Source organism: Eurosta solidaginis, chromosome 1 (assembly GCF_040869045.1).
Source record: "Eurosta solidaginis isolate ZX-2024a chromosome 1, ASM4086904v1, whole genome shotgun sequence".
NCBI lineage: Eukaryota > Metazoa > Arthropoda > Insecta > Diptera > Tephritidae > Eurosta > Eurosta solidaginis.
Window position 1 is genome coordinate 150,859,994 of NC_090319.1, and position 22,746 is coordinate 150,882,739.

At 37.4% G+C, this 22,746-nt stretch overlaps 1 protein-coding gene across 23 annotated transcripts in view; it reads right to left on the reverse strand.

Annotated features, from left to right (window-relative positions):
• LOC137236879 (protein eva-1) overlaps positions 1 to 22,746 on the reverse strand; it is a 3,007,131-nt gene that overhangs the window by 117,940 nt on the left and 2,866,445 nt on the right. For 2 of the 23 annotated variants that reach the window (XR_010948686.1, XR_010948687.1), the window contains 2 exons: positions 17,996 to 18,176; positions 17,003 to 17,925 (listed from right to left, as the gene is read on the reverse strand). The exons of the other annotated variants lie outside the window; for them this stretch is intronic. The gene's annotated coding sequence lies outside the window, so the exon portion shown is untranslated. Of the gene's footprint in view, positions 1 to 17,002; positions 17,926 to 17,995; positions 18,177 to 22,746 lie in introns of those variants that run through there. 23 annotated transcript variants of the gene reach the window in all.

Consider the following 22,746-nt stretch of genomic DNA (forward strand, 5'->3'; position numbering starts at 1 on the left):
TAACATTTTAATTTAAATTTTAAATTAATATAGTTAATTAGGTATAAGTGAATTTTAAAATATTTGCTACAACTTGGTTATTTTAACTGAAATATATATTGTGTGTTAAATAATTAACCATTTACAATTTCATTCTATGTCATAAAATTTCTTTTTTTGCAAGCGAGCTTGAGAAAAACGCTTCAACTAGCTAAACAGTTTCATTATGGCAAAACCATACAGATGGTGGAAGTTTATCAGCTAATTGTTACTTTTTTAGCTGCTATGACATTCCTACTTCTAGCGCAGTATGTTTTTGACACTCAACCAGAGAATTACAAAAACAAAATACATGAAATGCGTGTGTTTGTGCCCTATTTTTGATTATGCAACACTATACAACACTATCAATCAGGTCGGCAATTACCAATTATGGTTTAAATCAAAAGCCCTACCATAGAACAGTACTCGTTGCGCTAGACCTATCAAAAGCTTTTGATACGGTCAACCATGGCATGTTACTGCAAGACCTGGAAAGGTCTTCATTTGTGTCCTATGCCCATTGTTGTTTAATTTCTACATATCAAAACTACCTTCGCCACCAGAAGGAGTTACTATCGTTTCTTACGCCGATGACTGCACATTAATGGCCACAGGCCCGGGCCCACAGATCGATGAGATTTGCAACAGAATAAACGGCTACCAACCTGATCTCTCCAGTTTTTTCGCCTCGCGAAACCTGGCATTATCACCGACTAAATCATCCGCGAACTTATTTACAACATGGACGTCCCAAATTTCGACCATTTTGAACATCCTGGCACTACGCTACCGACTGTCGTACACCCCAAAATCCTGGGTGTGACGTTTGATCAAGATCTACATTTTGGTGAACATGCAGCCGTAATTGTACCGAAGATCCGGAGCCGTAATAAAATCCTCAAATATCTAGCTGGCACTACATACAAAGCAATTGGCCAGCCGATTGCATGCTACGCGTCCCCTATATGGTCACCAAGCCTTAAAACTACTCACTGGAAGAAGTTACAGGCCTGCCAAAATACTGCTCTCAGAATCGCCACGGGCTGTCTTCTTATGTCCCCAGAACACCATCTACATAATGAGGCGAGAACACTCCCCATCAGGGAGAGAAATGAGATGCTAACCAAACAGTTCCTGTTGAATACCCAGAAGCCTGGGCATCCCAACAGACATCTGATTGATGAGCCAACACCGCCCAGGGGCTTAGGGAGTCATCTCCGTAAGCATTATGAGGAAATACGGCACCTGAAAACTCAGCCGTATGAAGCCAAAAAACACAAGCAAGTCCTCAGTGAACTCCACAAACAGGCGTCGGACCTTTATGATGGGAATTGCCCGGTGAATCCAGTACTCAAAGAACAGTACCCAAAACTTGCGGAAGAGGAACGCATACTCCCCAGGGAAACAGGAGTCACTCTAGCTCAACTTCGATCTGGATACTGTAACAGGTTAAACTCTTACCTATCCAGAATCAACACCGAGATACAAAATGTATGCCCCGCTTACAATGTGTCCCACATGACACCAACCATCTCTTTAATTGTAACGTGGAGCCAACCCCCTCTCATTATGGTCCACCCCTGTTGAAACATCAAGTTTCCTTGCACTCCCGTTAGAGGATATTGATGACAATTTGTGATCGGACGCACCTATTGGATCGGGCGAAGCACTGCTACAACAACAACAACGGTGACGGATAATGGAACTATAAATTCAATAAACTTAATTTTCTTATCGATACCGGAGCAGTTGTATCAGTTATTCCTTTTTCTAAATTTAAAATTTATAAAAAGAAATTCAGATCTTTGACTGCAGCAAAGGGTTCTTCAATTGAAACTTTTGGTACAAAACTACTTAAAATTCTTTTAGATTTAAGAAGAGACTTTGAATTTCCATTCGTTATTGCAAACATTGATACACCCATTTTAAGAGCAACCCTTTTAGAAAAATTCAGTATTATTGTCAATATAAAAAATAAAGAAATAATGTATTCTAATACAAAACTTAAAGTTCCTGGATCTTCTGGATTTTCTGATATTTTCTCAATCGAAATTCCTATTGGCGAAAATAAGTTTTCAAAATTACTTAATGAATTTCAGTTTATTACCTGTGAACCAGATTATACTAAACAAGTAAGGAAGGTTAAGTTCGGGTGTAACCGAACATTACATACTCAGTTGAGAGCTATGGTGACAACATAAGGCAAAATAACCATGTAGGAAAATGAACCGAGGATAACTCTGGAATGTGTTTGTATGACATGTGTATCAAATGAAAGGTATTAAAGAGTATTTTATGAGGGAGTCGCTCATAGTTCAATAGGTGGACGCCATTTAGGGATATCGCCATAAAGGTGGATCAGGGTTGACTCTAGAATTTGTTTGTACGATATGGGTATCAAATGAAAGGTGTTAATGGGTATTTGAAAAGGGCGTTGGGCTTAGTTCTATAGGTGTACGCCTTTTCAAGATATCGCCATAAAGGTGGACCAGGGGTGACTCTAGAATATGTTTGTACGATATGGGTATCAAACTAAAGGTATTAATGAGTATTTTAAAAGGGAGTGGTGGTAGTTGTATACGTGAAGGCGTTTTCCAGATATCGAACAAAATGTAGACCAGGGTGACCCACAACATCATCTGTTGGATACCGCTAATTTATTTATATATGTTATACCACGAACAGTATTCCTGCCAAGATTTCAAGGGTTTTTATTTCGCCCTTCCGTACTTTTTCATTTTCGTGTACTTAATATGGTAGGTTAAAGTTTACTAAAATTATCGTGTTAACGGACAGACGGACGGACATGGCTCAATCAACATTTTTTTCGATAGTGATGATTTTGAGATATGGAAGTCTATATCTATCTCGATTCCTTTATAGCTGTACAACCAACCGTTATCCAATCAAAGTTAATATACTCTGTGTGCAAAGCACACTGAGTAAAAAAATACTAACAATTTTTCAATTGATTTACTTAAACCGGCAAACATACTTATTAACACTAATTTAAATACAAATACATTAAACAAAAATAAAAATTAGTTAATAATTTATTTGTTCTAAATTTTCTTTGAGGGGGAGTAAATATAGTGTTAACTATTATAACAAAATATTATACTTTGTACCATGATTCAATTACTAGAGGTTTGTTCTCCAACTGACAGCGGAGCTTTGACACTCGCAAATTCTAAAATCACTCCGGGTTGCATTACTGTAGGAAGGAAAAAGGGGAATAATTTTTCCCCATGATGGTAGGAATGGTAGTAGACTTGTATGAAAGGTAGTATGTTACTAGTTATCAATTTTGCATTTTAAAGTATATATGCTTACACGCACAGACGAAATAAATAAGTACATATGTATAATCGTATTACTGTACCTGAATAATTGGCCTATCTTCGCTGCACTGCACTACTTTTTGCACAAATATAAAGATGATTGTTCAGTTTTTTTAAGACGTTATAGTTTCAGTTTTTAATATTTTCTTTAGTTATTAATTATTTTACACAATTCACTTTTTACAAGCATTTAATAATAAATGAAATTAGCTTAAATATACATATATTCAAACTAAATATATGTATATACACGATTGGTATGCAAAGATATCCAAAGGAACGCGCCCGCGATTGCCGGCTATTGGTTTTTGACTAGTTCGTTGCAGTGCATTATTTAGGACGCTGGTAGTGGTCGTGTGGGCGCCTGTCCACTCGCCGCACACGGCTGCGTATAAGAAGTTCGCCGCCGTTGATAAAGGCGGCTTAAACAGTACCATAAAGATACTTTCGCGGGGACTGCGAATCTTTGCAACAAAACATATGCAAATTCAAGCTTTTCAAAGTTTGTATATGTACTTTGTATTAATTTATTAATTTCTGCACCGGTAAGTAAGACAATATTTTCACAGGTGCTAGGAATGCGAATTGCAGAAAATTCCCTTCAACCATTCGACAGAATATGACTAAGCCTTCAAATATTCATAAACAGTTACAATGGAAAAAGTGATTTTATTATAAATATTTTCATTAACATTTTAATTTAAATTTTAAATTAATATAGTTAATTAGGTATAAGTGAATTTTAAAATATTTGCTACAACTTGGTTATTTTAACTGAAATATATATTGTGTGTTAAATAATTAACCATTTACAATTTCATTCTATGTCATAAAATTTCTTTTTTTGCAAGCGAGCTTGAGAAAAACGCTTCAACTAGCTATACAGTTTCATTATGGCAAAACCATACAGATGGTGGAAGTTTATCAGCTATTTGTTACTTTTTTAGCTGCTATGACATTCCTACTTCTAGCGCAGTATGTTTTTGACACTCAACCAGAGAATTACAAAAACAAAATACATGAAATGCGTGTGTTTGTGCCCTATTTTTGATTATGCAACACTATACAACACTATCAATCAGGTCGGCAATTACCAATTATGGTTTAAATCAAAAGCCCTACCATAGAACAGTACTCGTTGCGCTAGACCTATCAAAAGCTTTTGATACGGTCAACCATGGCATGTTACTGCAAGACCTGGAAGGGTCTTCATTTGTGTCCTATGCCCATTGTTGTTTAATTTCTACATATCAAAACTACCTTCGCCACCAGAAGGAGTTACTATCGTTTCTTACGCCGATGACTGCACATTAATGGCCACAGGCCCGGGCCCACAGATCGATGAGATTTGCAACAGAATAAACGGCTACCAACCTGATCTCTCCAGTTTTTTCGCCTCGCGAAACCTGGCACTATCACCGACTAAATCATCCGCGAACTTATTTACAACATGGACGTCCCAAATTTCGACCATTTTGAACATCCTGGCACTACGCTACCGACTGTCGTACACCCCAAAATCCTGGGTGTGACGTTTGATCAAGATCTACATTTTGGTGAACATGCAGCCGTAATTGTACCGAAGATCAGGAGCCGTAATAAAATCCTCAAATATCTAGCTGGCACTACATACAAAGCAATTGGCCAGCCGATTGCATGCTACGCGTCCCCTATATGGTCACCAAGCCTTAAAACTACTCACTGGAAGAAGTTACAGGCCTGCCAAAATACTGCTCTCAGAATCGCCACGGGCTGTCTTCTTATGTCCCCAGAACACCATCTACATAATGAGGCGAGAACACTCCCCATCAGGGAGAGAAATGAGATGCTAACCAAACAGTTCCTGTTGAATACCCAGAAGCCTGGGCATCCCAACAGACATCTGATTGATGAGCCAACACCGCCCAGGGGCTTAGGGAGTCATCTCCGTAAGCATTATGAGGAAATACGGCACCTGAAAACTCAGCCGTATGAAGCCAAAAAACACAAGCAAGTCCTCAGTGAACTCCACAAACAGGCGTCGGACCTTTATGATGGGAATTGCCCGGTGAATCCAGTACTCAAAGAACAGTACCCAAAACTTGCGGAAGAGGAACGCATACTCCCTAGGGAAACAGGAGTCACTCTAGCTCAACTTCGATCTGGATACTGTAACAGGTTAAACTCTTACCTATCCAGAATCAACCCCGACATACAAAATGTATGCCCCGCTTACAATGTGTCCCACATGACACCAACCATCTCTTTAATTGTAACGTGGAGCCAACCCCCTCTCATTATGGTCCACCCCTGTTGAAACAGCAAGTTTCCTTGCACTCCCGTTAGAGGATATTGATGACAATTTGTGATCGGACGCACCTATTGGATCGGGCGAAGCACTGCTACAACAACAACAACGGTGACGGATAATGGAACTATTATTAAACCTACTCGTCGCCTATTCATATATGATAAATTCAATAAACTTAATTTTCTTATCGATACCGGAGCAGTTGTATTTAAAATTTATAAAAAGAAATTCAGATCTTTAACTGCAGCAAAGGGTTCTTCAATTGAAACTTTTGGTACAAAACTACTTAAAATTCTTTTAGATTTAAGAAGAGACTTTGAATTTCCATTCGTTATTGCAAACATTGATACACCCATTTTAAGAGCAACCCTTTTAGAAAAATTCGGTATTATTGTCAATATAAAAAATAAAGAAATAATGTATTCTAATACAAAACTTAAAGTTCCTGGATCTTCTGGATTTTCTGATATTTTCTCAATCGAAATTCCTATTGTCGAAAATAAGTTTTCAAAATTACTTAATGAATTTCAGTTTATTACCTGTGAACCAGATTATACTAAACAAGTAAGGAAGGTTAAGTTCGGGTGTAACCGAACATTACATACTCAGTTGAGAGCTATGGTGACAACATAAGGCAAAATAACCATGTAGGAAAATGAACCGAGGATAACTCTGGAATGTGTTTGTATGACATGTGTATCAAATGAAAGGTATTAAAGAGTATTTTATGAGGGAGTCGGTCATAGTTCAATAGGTGGACGCCATTTAGGGATATCGCCATAAAGGTGGATCAGGGTTGACTCTAGAATTTGTTTGTACGATATGGGTATCAAATGAAAGGTGTTAATGAGTATTTTAAAAGGGAGTGATCCTTAGTTCCATAGGTGGACGCCGTTTCGAGATATCGCCATAAAGGTGGACCAGGGGTGACTCTAGAATGCGTTTGTACAATACGGGTATCAAACAAAAGGTGTTAATGGGTATTTGAAAAGGGCGTTGGGCTTAGTTCTATAGGTGTACGCCTTTTCAAGATATCGCCATAAAGGTGGACCAGGGGTGACTCTAGAATATGTTTGTACGATATGGGTATCAAACTAAAGGTATTAATGAGGGTTTTAAAAGGGAGTGGTGGTAGTTGTATACGTGAAGGCGTTTTCCAGATATCGAACAAAATGTGGACCAGGGTGACCCACAACATCATCTGTTGGATACCGCTAATTTATTTATATATGTTATACCACGAATAGTATTCCTTCCAAGATTTCAAGGGTTTTTATTTCGCCCTTCCGTACTTTTTCATTTTCGTCTACTTAATATGGTAGGTGTCACACCCATTTTACAAAGTTTTTTTTCTAAAGTTATATTTTAATAAACCAATCCAATTACCATGTTTCATCCTTTTTTCGTATTTGGTATACAATTATGGCATTTTTTTTTCATTTTTGGTAATTTTCGATATCAAAAAAGAGGGCGCGGATTTCCGCCATTTTTTATACCAATGCAAATGAGTTCAGATAAGTACGTGAACTGAGATTAGTAAAGATATATCGATTTTTGCTCAAGTTATCGTGTTAACGGCCGAGCGGAAGGACAGACGGTCGACTGTGTATAAAAACTGGGCGTGTCTTCAACCGATTTTGCCCTTTTTCACAGAAATAAGTTACCGTCCTAGAATCTAAGCCCCTACCAAACTTCACAAGGATTGGTAAATTTTGCTCGACTTATGGCATTAAAAGTATCCTAGACAAATTAAATGAAAAAGGGCGGAGCCACGCCCATTTTGAAATTTTCTTTTATTTTTCTATTTTGTTGCACCATATCATTACTGCAGTTGAATGTTGACATAATTTACTTATATACTGTAAAGATATTAAATTTTTTGTTAAAATTTGACTTAAACAAATTTTTTTTTTAAGTGGGCGTGGTCGTTCTCCGATTTTTCTAATTTTATTAAGCATACATATAATAATAGGTGTAACGTTCCTGCCAAATTGCATCATGATATCTTCAACGACTGCCAAATTACAGCTTGCAAAATTTTAAATTACCTTCTTTTAAAAGTGGGCGGTGCCACACCCATTGTCCAAAATTTTACTAATTTTCTATTCTGCGTTATAAGTTCAACTCACCTACCAAGTTTCATCGCTTTATCCGTCTTCGGTAATGAATTATCGCACTTTTTCGGTTTTTCGAAATTTTCGATATCGATAAAGTGGGCGTGGTTATAGCCCGATATCGTTCTTTTTAAATAGCGATCTGAGATGAGTGCTCAGAAACCTACATACAAAATTTCATCAAGAACCAAATGATTGGAGACCTTGCGGAGACTATCGAAGGCTTAATTTTATAACTACACCACATCGGTATCCTTTACCACATATCCACTATTTAACAATTGATTTAAAAAACAAACATTTTTTTCCAAAATTGATCTTGTGCGTGCTTACCACCAAATTCCAGTGGCAAAAGAAGACATTCATAGAACTGCAATAACTACCCCTTTTGGAATATTTGAAATTGTAAGAATGCCTTTCGGTTTACGAAACAATGCTCAAACTTTCCAACGCTTTATTAATGAAATGTTTTCTGATTTCGATTTTGTATTTACATATATTGATGACATTCTTATTGCCAGTGATAATGAAGATCAACATATAAATCATTTAAAATCAGTTTTCAAATGACTTGAAGAATATAATTTAAATATCAGACTTTCAAAATATACTCTCGGTGTAATCAAATTAAATTTCTTAAGTTACGAAATTTCAGGCGAAGGTATTAAATCATCTTCAGGTCGAATTGAAATCATAACAAATTTTGAGAAACCGAATTCTATAAATAAGTTACAAAAATTTTTAGGTATGGTAAATTACTATCACAGATATATTAAAATGTTAGCAACAGAACTTAGTCCTCTGCATGAAATGTTAACACATGCAATTAAAAACAAACACAAACAATTAAATTGGACAAACGAAACCACAACAGCTTTCGAAAATGTTAAACAAATTTTTGCTAAAAATACTTTACTTACACATTTCGACAAAAATGGTGCTTTTCATTAGCAGTAGATGCATCAAATGTTGCTATTGGAGTAGTTCTTCAACAAACTAGCAATAATATACTAGAACCCTTAGCTTATTTTTCCAGAAAATCAACTTCAACTTAAACTAAATATTCAATATTTGATAGTGAACTTTTGGCAATTTAAAAAATTTGAAGGAAATTTTGGAAAAAGGTGAGGAATTTGAGATTGATTTGTTAAGCGGTATCGCCAAAGAAGAACGTGATGAAGAGTATCCTGAGTGTACCCTCTACGTTGGTGACGGAACTTGCCCTTCATATGTTCTTGGAATATCATATGGCATCGTTTTATATTTGGCATCCTCGGTCCCGAAGTTCAAAAACTACAAGCTGTACTTCGATAATTGGTTCACTTCAGTCAGTCTTCTTTTAACGTTGAAAGAAATGGGAATATTTAGCATTGGCAATGTTAGAAAAAACCGAATGGGCAATTGCGAATTAAAGCCCGAATCTGATTTGAAAAAGCTTGGCAGAGGATCTTACGATATGAAGTGCGAAGTAAAACATGAAATTGCTACAGTTCGCTGGTTGGCCAACAAAGCACAGTTATTATCTCCATTTGTTGGAGATGAGCCAATTGGAACATGTCGTCGTTGGAGTGCAAAAGACAAGCAATTTATAGATTTCCAAAGACCAGCTTTGTATCAGAGTACAACCAACACATGGGGGGATTTGATCTCTCTGATATGCTTATGGAACTTTATAAAGTCAATCATCGATCGGTTAAATGGTACATGCGAATCATTTATTTGATTTTGGGAATGGCAATTAAGAATTCCTGGCTTTTGTACCGCAAGCACGTCAAACTGGTAGCGCCTAATGCAAAGCATATGCCACTTATAAAATTTGAAATGGAAATAGCGAATGAGTTGCTAAATGCTGCCCGCCCTCTTCAAGCCCCATACGAAAGAAAAGAGGAAGGCCCAGTGCAAATAACGTGGAACTAGAGAAAATGGATCCGGTACCATCACTTCCGTCTCCTTTTGCACTCAGTTCTAGTTCCAAGCGACGTAAAGTTACGTATGATCAGAGGCGGCGTAAGGCGTGGGCGGTGTGGGCCACCGCCCACGGCCTCGCGGCCCACAACGAACATATAATTGAAAAAGTATGAAAAATACCTAAGAACACGGCACAAGGCTGTTCTTATAATAAGCTAGCTGACCCCTCAGGCGTTTTTCTGCGTAATTGTACCTTTAAAACTTTTAACTAAAAAAAGGACCTCTGGTAATTTTTTAAAGAGACCGATCTTAATTTTGCTTAGTCCGAAGATGATTTTATGGCAATTATCGAAAAGAAACTTGAGATGTGTGGACTTTTTCTGCTTTTCACTTTATAGAATGTCAAATCTCCCACCATCTTTGTATAAAACTTTAGAATTTAAATTAATGTCATTAGTTGAGAATTGTTAATATTGTGTCCGTTGTTGCACTGAACGCCTCACTTAAAATAAATGTTTAACTTAAAGATATTCCAATCTTCGGCGCCACAAATTTATGTTTATGTAATAATCAATATTTCTGTTAAAATCAATTATTTCGAAATCTCATCTCTTCCGTTTCTGACAATTTGTTTATATTTAGTCTTGCAACATTAGTTGGCGTTAAGCTGCTGTAGCGGGGAGTCCCCTTTAAGAGAAAGAGCATTGCTCGGGACTTTCCCTTATTAAAAAGCATTGTGTATCAAAACAAATGCATATGATATGTTACCTGTCAAATTTGACGCATAGCCATTTCCAATGAAAGTACAAATCGCGTTCAGACGGAGTCTTGTTCGTTCCTTTAAATAAATAATAGCGTCACATATTTTTAAAACTATAACAAGTGTTTAAAAAGTTGAGATAGGTAAGAAACCGTTATGTGATTGAAAATTGAAGTTATTATTTGTTTTATATCTTTTATTTGTTGCGCTAGAGTCCGCCTAATTTTACGGGTACAATATTGGCACTTTCTTCATAATTTATCAATCATGTCACTCTTAAGTACTAAGAGAGATAGAGATAAAAGGAGAAAATGGGAATCTGGTTCAGCAAAAAGAAAAAAATCTGAAAGAGCTGTATCAACCCATGTTTTAAGTTCAGGTATGATGAAGTTTCTCAGTCGAGCTGAATCTAGTAGTACTGAATCAATTGAATCGCTTGCTTCCACTTCTCAACAACATGTGTCTGTATCCGACAATTCGGAAATTACTCCAGATGTACCAAATATTGATACCGAACGACGAGATTCGGAAAAAGAAATCAAGAGAGCATGATTGAAATAAGTTCGCCATCTGCTAGTAGAGCCAGTGATGTAGTGGAGCAAACATTTGCCAGTTTTGACGTGGGATTGTGGACGTTTCCCATGGCGGCTGCTAAGCGTCATGAAGTTAAGTCATCTTGATGAACATTATCCTCAAGATGATGATCATAGACACTTTTCCAATTTTCATTTCTCAAGAAATTAAGATTAATTGATATCATAAACTTCTTAGCCTCTCATAATTTGCATTTAGAGGTCACATAGAATCTCTCAAAACTGACGAAAACACTAAGAATTCTGGTAACTTTGTAGACTTATTTAAATTGATAGCTATTTATGATCCTACGTTACAAGAACACTTAAACCGCATTAATAATAAACAACTTACACACCACTATCTAAGCCATGATACTCAAAATGAATTGATTACATTAATGTCAAATACACCTGTACACCAATAATACCTGTGAAGTGATTGGTAGGATAAAAGAGGCAAAATATTATTCTATTTTACTCGACTGCACTAGAGACTCTAGTAGCGTTGGAACCATAGAAGAAAACTTTATCGGATTTCTTGCTGTCACCGAAACGACTGGAGAATATTTGGCTAATGCAATACTGAAAAAAATGGCTTAGATATTCCAAACTGTCATGGCCAAGGATACGACAATGCTGCTAATATGGTAGGCATATATAATGGAGTTAAAACTCGAATTCTAAATATAAATCCCAGGGCACTTTTCACACCTTGAGGTTGTCATAGCTGGAATCTCTTGTTGTTCGACGCAGCCAATTCTTCGGTGGCAGCAAAAACATTTTTTGGTTTTCTCCAGAAGATTCCTTTGCTTTTTTCAAGTTCCAGCAAACGCTGGAAAATAATCAAAGATAAATTAAAGCTTACGATGAAGCCTTTATCAGACACAAGGTGGGAAAGCAGAATCCAGGTGGTGAAGGCTGTATTATTGCAATTTGATGATGTTGTTGAATGTATAGAATACTTAAAATGCCAGAAGGAAAAATCGGACACACTCACTGATTGCGATTCCATTTTGAACGAAATGTTCAGTTTGGAATTTATCGTATCATTACATATCTGGTATGAGCTATTAACTCGTGTCAATACCATTAGCAAATTATGGCAATCTGTACAAGTCCATTTAAGCGTTACTCTTGAACATTTGCGTACATCTTGTGAATGGATAAAAGAATATCGACAAACTGGATTCGAAAAATGCTTGTCTGACGCTCGTCAGTTTATTGAGAAAAGCAGTTACGATTTGCCCAAAGATTTTAAAAATAAAAGAGTAGCCAAAAAGAAAAGGATGTTTGATTATGAAGGCAGCGATCAACCTATAAAGTCTGCAGAAAGCCGGTATGAAACCAATTTTTTTAATACCATGATTGATTCTGTGATCAGTAGCATGGAATCGAGATTTATGTCTTTAAGACAACATTTTGAAGATTTTGGTTTTATATATGACTTAAACCAGTTAAAACGAATTCCAAAGGAGCAACTACTGAAAAACTGTCAGGATTTACACAGTGTTCTGCAAGTAGGTGAGAGCAGTGTCTTCCAGCCTTATGAGTTGTATGAGGAGTTACTAAATATGATTCCAAATTTACCCAACTCTATTAAAGACGTGAAACATTTGCTACAATATATTATAGAGAACAATTTACCCAAATGTTTACATTGTCATTAGGATATTGTTAACAATACCTGTAAGTACTGCTTCCGCTGAAAGGAGCTTTCCAAAATTGAAACTAATTAAAATTATTTAAGAAATACTATGGATCAAGAAAGACTCTCGGCTTTGGCAGTTTTATCTATTGAAGTAGATATAGCATCTAAGTTACAAACCAATCATTGAGGAGTTCAGTAAGACCAAAAGTAGAAAATGTTTGTTTCTTTAATTTTTTCACCACACTAATTTTAAAAAAAAAATTTTTTAATTTTTTTATTGTTTCAAAAAGTTATATGTATGTAAAAATGTATATTTGTTTCTGAACGAATAAAAACCGTCTCATTTCAAGTGATTTTTTATTTTGAATTCCCTTTTTGTTGCACCATGATAGGGCCTCGCAAAATGTACCTCGCCCACATAAATTTTTTGTCTTGCGCCGCCACTGCGTATGATCCACCGAAATCGAAGAGATATGATGGAAAAGAACATTGGGTTGTATGGGAGACAAAAGTCGATGCCGCCTTTGTAGGACAGGAACACCCTTATCAATATGTGAAAAATGTGGTATCCACCTATGTTGTAATACAAATAAAAATTGTTTTCTAGTGTATCATAAGTAAGTGATTATACTACCAAAAAATATTCTTAAAAATAAAGGATTAAAAGATAGTTTTTAAAAACTCGCTCTCATTTCTAATGCCATAACAGCCCAAAGTTGCTTATAAGCAACTTTCAATATCTAGTGATCCGATATTTCCAAAAGTCCAAAAATTTCAAAATTCCTTAATTTAGGTCTAGTAATCAAAATTATATACCACAATTTGGTATACCATTGAATATTACAGTAGATCAAGGTTCACAATTCACTTCAAATTTTTTTACGGAATTAACTAAACTTTTAGGTTCTCATAAAATTCATACATTTCCTTACCATCCCCAAGCAAATGGCATGATAGAGAGATTTCATCGAACTTTAAAAGCAGCGATTATAGCATCAAACGACTCGGTTCATTGGTCTGACATTTTACCGTTTATTCTTCTGGGCTTACGAACTTTTATTAAAGAAGATTTATGGCAAAACACTTAGAATACCTGGTGAATTAATTGTTTCGAATAGTAATAAAGAACAAGATTTTTCTAATGACGCTCTTCACAAAATAAGAGAATATTTTTCGCCTGTTCGTTCTAAAGTTTTTCATCATAACAAAGAAAACTTTTTCGTTCCTAAAAAATTTGAAAATTGTATGTTTTTGTTAAAGCTCTTCGTAAATCTAATTTAGAATCACCTTATGAAGGACCTTTTAAAGTTATATCTAAGAAACATAAAACATTTACAATTCAATACAAAAACAAGTAAGGAAGGCTAGGTTCGGGTGACCAGGGTGACTCTAGACTGTGTTTGTACGATATAATAAAAGGTGTTAACGAGTATTTTAAAAGGGAGTGGGTCTTAGTTCTATATATGGACGCCTTTTCGAGATTTCGCCATAAAGGTGGACCCAGGGGTGACTCTAGAATGTGTTTGTATGATATGGGTATCAAATTAAAGTTATTAATAAGGGTTTTTTAAAGTGAGTGGCCCTTAGGTTAATATTTGAAGGCGTTTTCGAGATATCGACCTAAATGTGGACCAGGGTGACCCAGAACATCATCTGTCGGGAACCGCTAATTTATTCATATATGTCATACCATGAACAGTATTCCTACCAAGATTCCAAATGCTTTTGATTTCGCCCTGCAGAACTTTTTCATTTTCTTCTACTTAATATGGTAGGTGTGACACCCATTTTACAAAGTTTTTTCTAAAGTTCTATTTTAAGTCAATAAAACAATCCAATTACCATGTTTCATCCCTTTCTTCGTATTAGGTATAGAATTATGGCATTTTTTTAATTTTTCGTAATTTTCGATATCGAAAAGTTGGGCGTGGTCATAGCCGTATTTGGGCCATTTTTTATACCAAGATAAAGCGAGTTCAGATAAGCACGTGAACTAAGTTTAGTAAAGATATGTCGATTTTTGCTCAAGTTATCGTGTTAAAGTCCGAGCGGAACGACAGACGGCTGGCTGTGTATAAAAACTGGGCGTGGCCTCAACCGATTTCGCCCACTTTCAAAGAAAACAGTTACCGTCATAGGATTGGTTAATTTTTGATCGACTTATGGCATTAAAAGTGTTCTAGACAAATTAAATGAAAAAGGGCGGAGCCACGCCCATTTTAAAATTTTCTTTTATTTATGTCTTTTGTTGCACTATATCATTACTGGGGTTGAATGTTGGCATAATTCACTTATATAGTGTAAAGATATTAAATTTTTTGTTAAAATTAGACTTAAAATAAAAATTTTTTTTTTTTAAATAGTGCGTGTTCGTAATCCGATTTAGCTAATTTTTATTGATCACACATATAGTAATCGGAGTAACGTTCCTGCCAAATTTCATCATGATATCTTCAACGACTTCCAAATTACAGCTTGGAAAACTTTTAAATTACCTTCTTTCAAAAGTGTCCATTGTCCAAACTTTTACTAATTTTCTATTCTGCGTCATAAGGTCAACCCACTTACCAAGCTTCATCGCTTTATCCATCTTGGGTAATGAATTATTGCACTTTCTCGGTTTTTTGAAAATTTCGATATCGAAAAAGTGGGCGTGGTTATGGTCCGATTTCGTTCATTTTAAATAGCGATCTGAAATGAGTGCCCAGGAACCTACATACCAAATTTTATCAAGATACCTGAAAGTTTACTAAAGTTATCGTGTTAACGGACAGACGCACGGACGGACGGACATGGCTCAATCAACATTTTTTTCGATAGTGATGATTTTGAGATATGGAAGTCTATATCTATCTCGATTCCTTTATACCTGTACAACCAACCGTTATCCAATCAAAGTTAATATACTCTATGTGCAAAGCACGCTGAGTAAAAAAATACTAAAAAATTTTCAATTGATTTACTTAAACCGGCAAATAAAAATTAGTTAATAATTTATTTGTTTTAAATTTTCTTGGAGGGGGAGTAAATATAGTGTTAACTATTATAACAAAATATTATACTTTGTACCATGATTCAATTACTGGAGGTTTGTTCTCCAACTGACAGCAGAGCTTTGACACTCCCAAATTCTAAAATCACTCCGGGTTGCATTTCTGTAGGAAGGAAAAAGGAAGAATGATAGTAGACTTGTATGAAAGGTAGTATGTTACTAGTTATCAATTTTGCATTTTAAAGTATATATGCTTACACGCACAGACGAAATAAATAAGTACATATTGTTACGAATATTAGCAAAACTAAGGAGTGCTGCCAGCTCTAAGCGATGCTAAGCAGTGACGTGAATGCACATCAATAATTCAATCATCATCCCTACAAGACAGGTACCCGTTCCCTAATCGATTACTTAATCGTCACCAATAACTTGTTCACCAATTATCGTCTTAATGACTTTTACATTGCTGTCGTGAAAAAGGTAACGCATGCGCTCTCTCAAAATAGTGTACGTGTGACTCGCTTTCTCGCTCTTACCTATTGTGTTTTCGACATTCCTTCTCGCTCGATGTTATTTACATTTTTAAGTTACTTCATCAGTTATGTTTTCGTTGTCGCTAACCAAAACATATGCAACAACAACAACACGGGTAACTGGCCTATCGGTTACCCGTGTCGGTTACCTTCTGTCAAATCGCTTTTTCTATGAATGAAACGCGTCATTTATGTTCAGATAATATTCAATTATAAATTATTCATATATACAATATTTTTTTACAATTTAAATTATTGCCTTATTACTCTAGCGAACTTTACATATGTGAATTTTTATATTTATAAACTATATAAATACATTAACGTCTATTCATAGTCGTGCCCTTTCCGAAACCTTGTTTTGAAGTTCGTATTTTTCCTGCGCTGGTAGTGTTGCTCATCAGTTTGCAGTCATATTAGTTTGGTAGGTATAGTAACATCAGACGTAGGGAAATTAGGAAGCATGTCAGGAGTATCACCAGAATCCAAAGAAGCATGGTGATTCATTTCGTCACCTCCGTTTTCTTCCATATCCGGATTCATTCCATACTAGTCATTATAAATAGCTTGTAGATGCCACATAGGTGTAACCATACCCTCAAGATATTTCCGTTCAAATCTTGTTCAATTCTAAACTTTTCGTTGTTACATCAATTGTTTCAGCGTGTTGTACACGTAAATGAAAATTCATACTTGAATGTATTTTCGTCTTCCAATCGCATAATTTACATTTTAAATAATGACTATTAGGCATATGAGAAATCTCATGGTCCAATAATTTGTTGAAGCTTGGTGTAGCTGCTTGAATATCACAAAATTTACATTTTGCACCACGTTCGTTATATTCAAATTGTAAATGTTCTGGTTTCTCTACACGATGCATAAAGTTTAGATGCTTTTTCCAACAATGTGCTGAATTTAATTGAAATACATACATTGGGCATTGTCTCATGATAAATTTTCCATAAATATACTGAGCCTCTTTATGTAGGCTCTTTTCTTAACATCTAATTCTGGTCGTACCGGATATGACAGTTTTGCTTCAGGTTATAATCCACACTCATACTATTTTCAGATTCTGTTTCATAATTTTCATCATTTTCAACATTGGACTTTGCATCAACATTATTATCATCATCGTTATTTTTTGATAACTCTATTTTAAGCTTCATATTTATCAAAGGTTCATCTTCCTTAGTATTAGAATTAGAAACATTGTCATCTTCGGTTAAGTTTTTATCAAGTTTAGCTTTTTTCCTAGGTTTAAATTCTTTACTATCCGTACTAGAATTAATACCATCATCAACATTTTTCGTGGTCTGTTTGAGTTTTTAAATTTGCCAATGGTTCGCCTTTATCAGTATTAGAATCAGAATGGCCTTGGCCATCTTCACCGTGTTGCAAAGTAGGCGACACATGTTGGTGTTGATGTTTGCGCATATTGCGGATATGTTGGTGGTTCACTAGTCATTAATTGTTTAGAAGTTTCAACTTGATGCGTTTGTTGTTGTTGTTGCTGGCTGATGATGTGGTGTAAACGTTTGTTGTACAATTTATTCGGGTGATTGCACATATTGTTGGTGTGTTATAGTGCTGGAAAACCTTCCGATATTGAAAGTCCTTGATTAGTGTAATCCCCACGTAGTGAACTACTCCTGTGACCGCGTCCGCGGTAACTATTACATCTGAAGGCGCTTAAGTTACAGGCATAGCTGACATCGCTTATATAACAGGTTGACTCTAAAGTAAAAACCAAAACAAAATATTAGAATCAGTGTTTATGAATAACATATTTAAAATAAGCTCTTACAACAACGTAATCGGTGGCTACATCCCCGTGAAAGTAGTGTGGTGTTCCTCCTTGTATAAACGTAGATACTGGATGTGCTCAACCGTGCAGTTTTCTTCTAATTTGAGCAAATGTATGTTCTTACAGCCACAGCTGGAATATTTGGGATATTTCTATCCTCACATCGTCAAAATCAAATTACCTAGAATGAAAAAGAAACTCATATCAGTAAGAATAGATTAAAAGTTTTTAATATAAGCCGAAAAGTGTTCCATAAATAGGGCTCCACACATAGCTCTTTTCCAAAGGCGCAAGAGAAATTTCAGATAACTAGAATCAGGACCTGGTAAAGTAACTTCAAAGGCGATTTAGTCGCCACTACTTCGTATGCGCATTTCTCTACGCTCCCTTTCGGCATGCATCATCAATTTCGTCATTACTATAAAGGCCATCTTGCTCACAGCAATCCAACAATCTATTTGTCCGCAAATTCGTGGAACTAAATTCCTAATGGAAGGTTCCTCTCCAAAAACTCTGTTTACAGACAGTCTTTCACCGTGAAAACGAGGGCAGTGAAATATTACATGTTCTGCGCTTTCCAATTCGGACGGACAGCTTGGACAGAAAGGATCCTCCTCTATCCCACGCTTATATAGATATTCCTTCAAGCCACCGTGCCCGCTCAATATATGTGTGAGATAGTAATTTAGTTTGCCGTGTTTTCGCTCGTACCATTCCGCTATATTCCGGACTAGCATGAAGGTTCAGCGCTCTTTTCTCGAATCTTCCCGCCGTTCTTGCCACCTAACTATTGTTCGTGACCTTGCGCTTTTCTTAGCATCTTCAGATGCTCGGCTGAATCCAATGCCATACAGATCGGCCATTTCACCTGAGAGTAGATCTACTGGGATTTTCCTGGATAAAACATGGATCGCGTCGTCGGAACAGCACATGCTATTCGTATAGCAGTAATGCGGTAGGCTGCTAGTATATCTTTTTGGTGGACCATTTTAGATCTGTGCCATACTGGTGCTGCATATAATATTATAGAGCTGGTTACGTTGGATAATCGCTGACGGGTAGCTTCGCTTGGGCCGCCGATGTTGGGCATTATTCGCGTTAGGGTTCCACTAACTCTAGAAACTTTGTCCTCCACCGCCCTGAAGTGCTCCCTAAAAGTTAGTTTTGAGTCAATGATTACTCCTAGATATTTCAAGGAGGGCTTTGAATTTATTTGAAAATCTCCTATGGTTAGGACCAACTCATCCACAGTCCGCTTTGAGCTCATCAGAACCACTTCTGTCTTATTGCTAGCCATCTCCAGCCCCGTGTTCGTCAACCATTCCGTTATTCTTCCCATGGCGTCATTACATAATGCTTGGAGCAGATCAAGTTTCTTGGCCACTGCTACTACGACAATATCATCTGCATAGCCGACAATTTCCGTGCCTCCGGGAAGGTCGATTTGTAGCACCCCGCCATACACCGCATTCCAAAGAGTTGGACCAGAACAGATCCCTATCTAATCTATCTATCTATCACATTATTCGGAGCAGGTACGGAACTTGTCTTGGGACACCCAAAGTGCACTCACGCTTCTCATGGCTCCAGCGGGTTAGCGGCTTCCTAGAACTTAAGCCACTTGCCGCTTCTAGATCTGACATCTGTCAGCTGGAGTCTTAGCCCGGCAAGCGCAGGGCACGAGCACAGAATGAAATCGATCGTTTCCTCCTCCAACTCGCACTTCCTACATCTGCTATCACTGACCAAGCCTAATTTAAATGCATGTGACGCCAGAAGGCAGTGTCCAGTAAGAATACCCGTCATGAGTCTAGTCTACAGTTTAATGATAATAAAAATATAAGAATCAGTGTTTATGAATAACATATTTTAATTAATCTCTTACAACAACCTGATCGGTGGCTACATCGCCATGTAGGTAGTGTGGTGTTCCACCTTGTATAAACGTAGGTACTGTATGTGCTCAACCATGCAAATTGACATTAGCAGTAACATTATTTACATAAACAAAGCTTGGTATTTGTGCAGGCCTCAATATAGCATACATTGGTCCAGTTCGGTGTGCACCAGCCACTGGTACAAACACTTTTGAATGCATAGCTTTCATATAGGGTGGATGTCCAGCAGTGCTCCGGTTGTGCCAATATGTAATGGGCTGCTCCGTCTCTTGGTACGGCTGTATAGGTATAGGCAGGCGGGTGCAATGTATTACTAGGCTTAAGATCGGAAGGTACATAGATGGCTCGAAGACGCCAGAGGGGATTGGAGCCAGAGTTTTCGGACCCAGAACCAAAATATCAGTAACTCTAAAAGCACATCCGAGCATTTTCGAGCGGAAGTATTCGCCATAAGTTAGTGCGCTAAGCTGAACCTTCAGCGCTGATACCCCAATGAAACAATCATACTCAGTCAGGCAGTCAGGTTCCACTAAAGGCACTTGCGGCGTTCGAAATAAAGTCAGCACTTGGCCTTCAGTGCGTAGAAAAGCTGAATCAATTAGGAGCACACAACGTAGTACTGTTGGCCTAGGTCCTAGGCCACAGGGGAGTGGAGGGCAATGAGCAAGCGGACTCCATGTTTAATTTGTTGCGTCTCTCCCACAAATTGTCAACCCCCCAGCAGATCCTTGCAGCGGGTCTGTGCCATACTCTTCTCTTCCGGGAAGGTATCGGCCTCAATTCGGGTCCTTCTCCTGACCCCAGTACTGAGAAATGGGTTTGCTGCGTTTGCCGGAAAAGAATCTTTTTTGGACGGTCATATATATAAGGGCCTGAAATATTTCAATGAACTTCCTAATCACATAAAAAGTAGTAATAACTTCAATACTTTTAAAAAAAGTTTATTGGAGCATTGTAAAACCCTTCCAATAAGATAGTTTTTTTTTTTCTTTTATTTTTTTACATGATATACCGATACTGGAGCGCGAAAAGGGAATGTTAATAATGGTAGCAGCAAAATACAATGCATCCGGCCCTAAGGAAAAGAAAATCGGTCGCCACCTGTAACTCCAGACAGTTCCAACAACTAATTTCGCTGGAATTCGGTATTTCCAGCTGGTATTTACTGTTGCTGATCGGAATCATTCGCATTCCGACAGCATAAATATAACAATAAAATTATATAATGTGTAACAAAAATAACGAAAATAAGGCCAAATAAAAGTTGGAGCAAGGGGGGATTGGAAACAAGTCCTTTTCAACCTCCCATTATATGTTGAGCTGTGCTAATCGGAATCTTCATGCATTCCGACAGCGTCTTTACTAAACAAAGTTGAGGGGTGATTGGATACACGTTATTTTCAATTTCCAACATCCAAAGACATGTTTAGCTGCATTGATCGGAGACTAATACATTCCGAAAGCTTAAAATACACATATAATTGAAAAATATAAGTTCCAAATTTTGTTGCCTTAAGCTGGGAGCACTGGAGGATTGGAAACGCGTCCTTTCCAACCTTCCTTTAATGAGTGGCTCCCAGACTCGTCCCTCTGTCACGCTAGTAAATATGCTGATCGGAATCACATGGCATTCCAACAGCATATTCAACAGAAATAAGTGATTATAACAATGAATTGTACTTAGTAGTTTAAGTTTTGGGCCTAAACAGCCGTAATAATAAATAAATTAAATTAAAAAAATAAATACTCTTGTCAGTGTTTCACGTGCAAGGGATGGTTGCATCGGACAGGTTGCTCTGGGCTAGATTCCAAAATCCAGCGTCCTCGTAACTTTTATAAATCTTTTGTGGCTCTTGTTGTTCACGGCCTTATTACATTATGAGGAAATACGGCACCTGAGAACACAGCCGTATGAAGCTAAAAAACACAAGCATGTCTTCAGTGAACTCCACAAACAGGCGTCGGACCTCTATGCCGGTGATTCCTGTACTCAAAGAACAAAACTAGCAGAGGAGGAACGCACTCTCCCTAGGGAAACGAGAGTAGTCACTCTAGCCCAACTTCGAGCTGGATAACGTAACAGGTTAAACTCTTACCTATCCAGAATCAACCCCGACATAGAAAACATTGTCCTGCTTGTAATGTGTCCCCACATGTCACCAACCATCTCTTTAACTGTATTGTGCAACCAACGCCTCTAACACTCCTCTCATTATGGCCCACCCCTGTTGAAACAGAAAGTTTCTTTGGACTCCCGTTAGAGGACATTGATGACAATTTGTGATCGGTCGCACCTATTGGATGGGGCGAAGCACTGCTACTACAACAACAGCAGGCGGACAACACGGAAAGAGAGGCAGCAACTGCATGACCCATCGATCCCGAGCCGTTTCTGCCAGTTGGCCCACAGGGGCATTTATTAGCAGAAGGGAGGGAAAAGAGAGAACACTGGCGCAATATGCCAGGCCTGAGTCAATCTAAGTTACTGTTAGGGGGTTACATCACAACTCGATATAGGGCATTAATAGGCCTCTCAAAAAGATAACCTAAGAACCCCAACGGCTATTCTTACAAGACACTGTAGACTGAACAGTCACATGCAAAAGCTGGGTATAGTATCGAACAACACATACCGATTTTGTGATGGATCAGCAGACGGTGGACCATATCCTTCTAGATTGCGGCGCAATTTCAAGACGTAGGGCTAAGTTTATGGGCTCACCATGGCCAGAGCATTCCCACATTTAATCCCTCAAGCAAAGAACACTGCTGGGGTTCATCAAGGAAGTCGGCTAGGATGAGGTGCTGTGAAGGAGATGTGCAAGTCACTGTGCAATCCTCAATAAATGATCT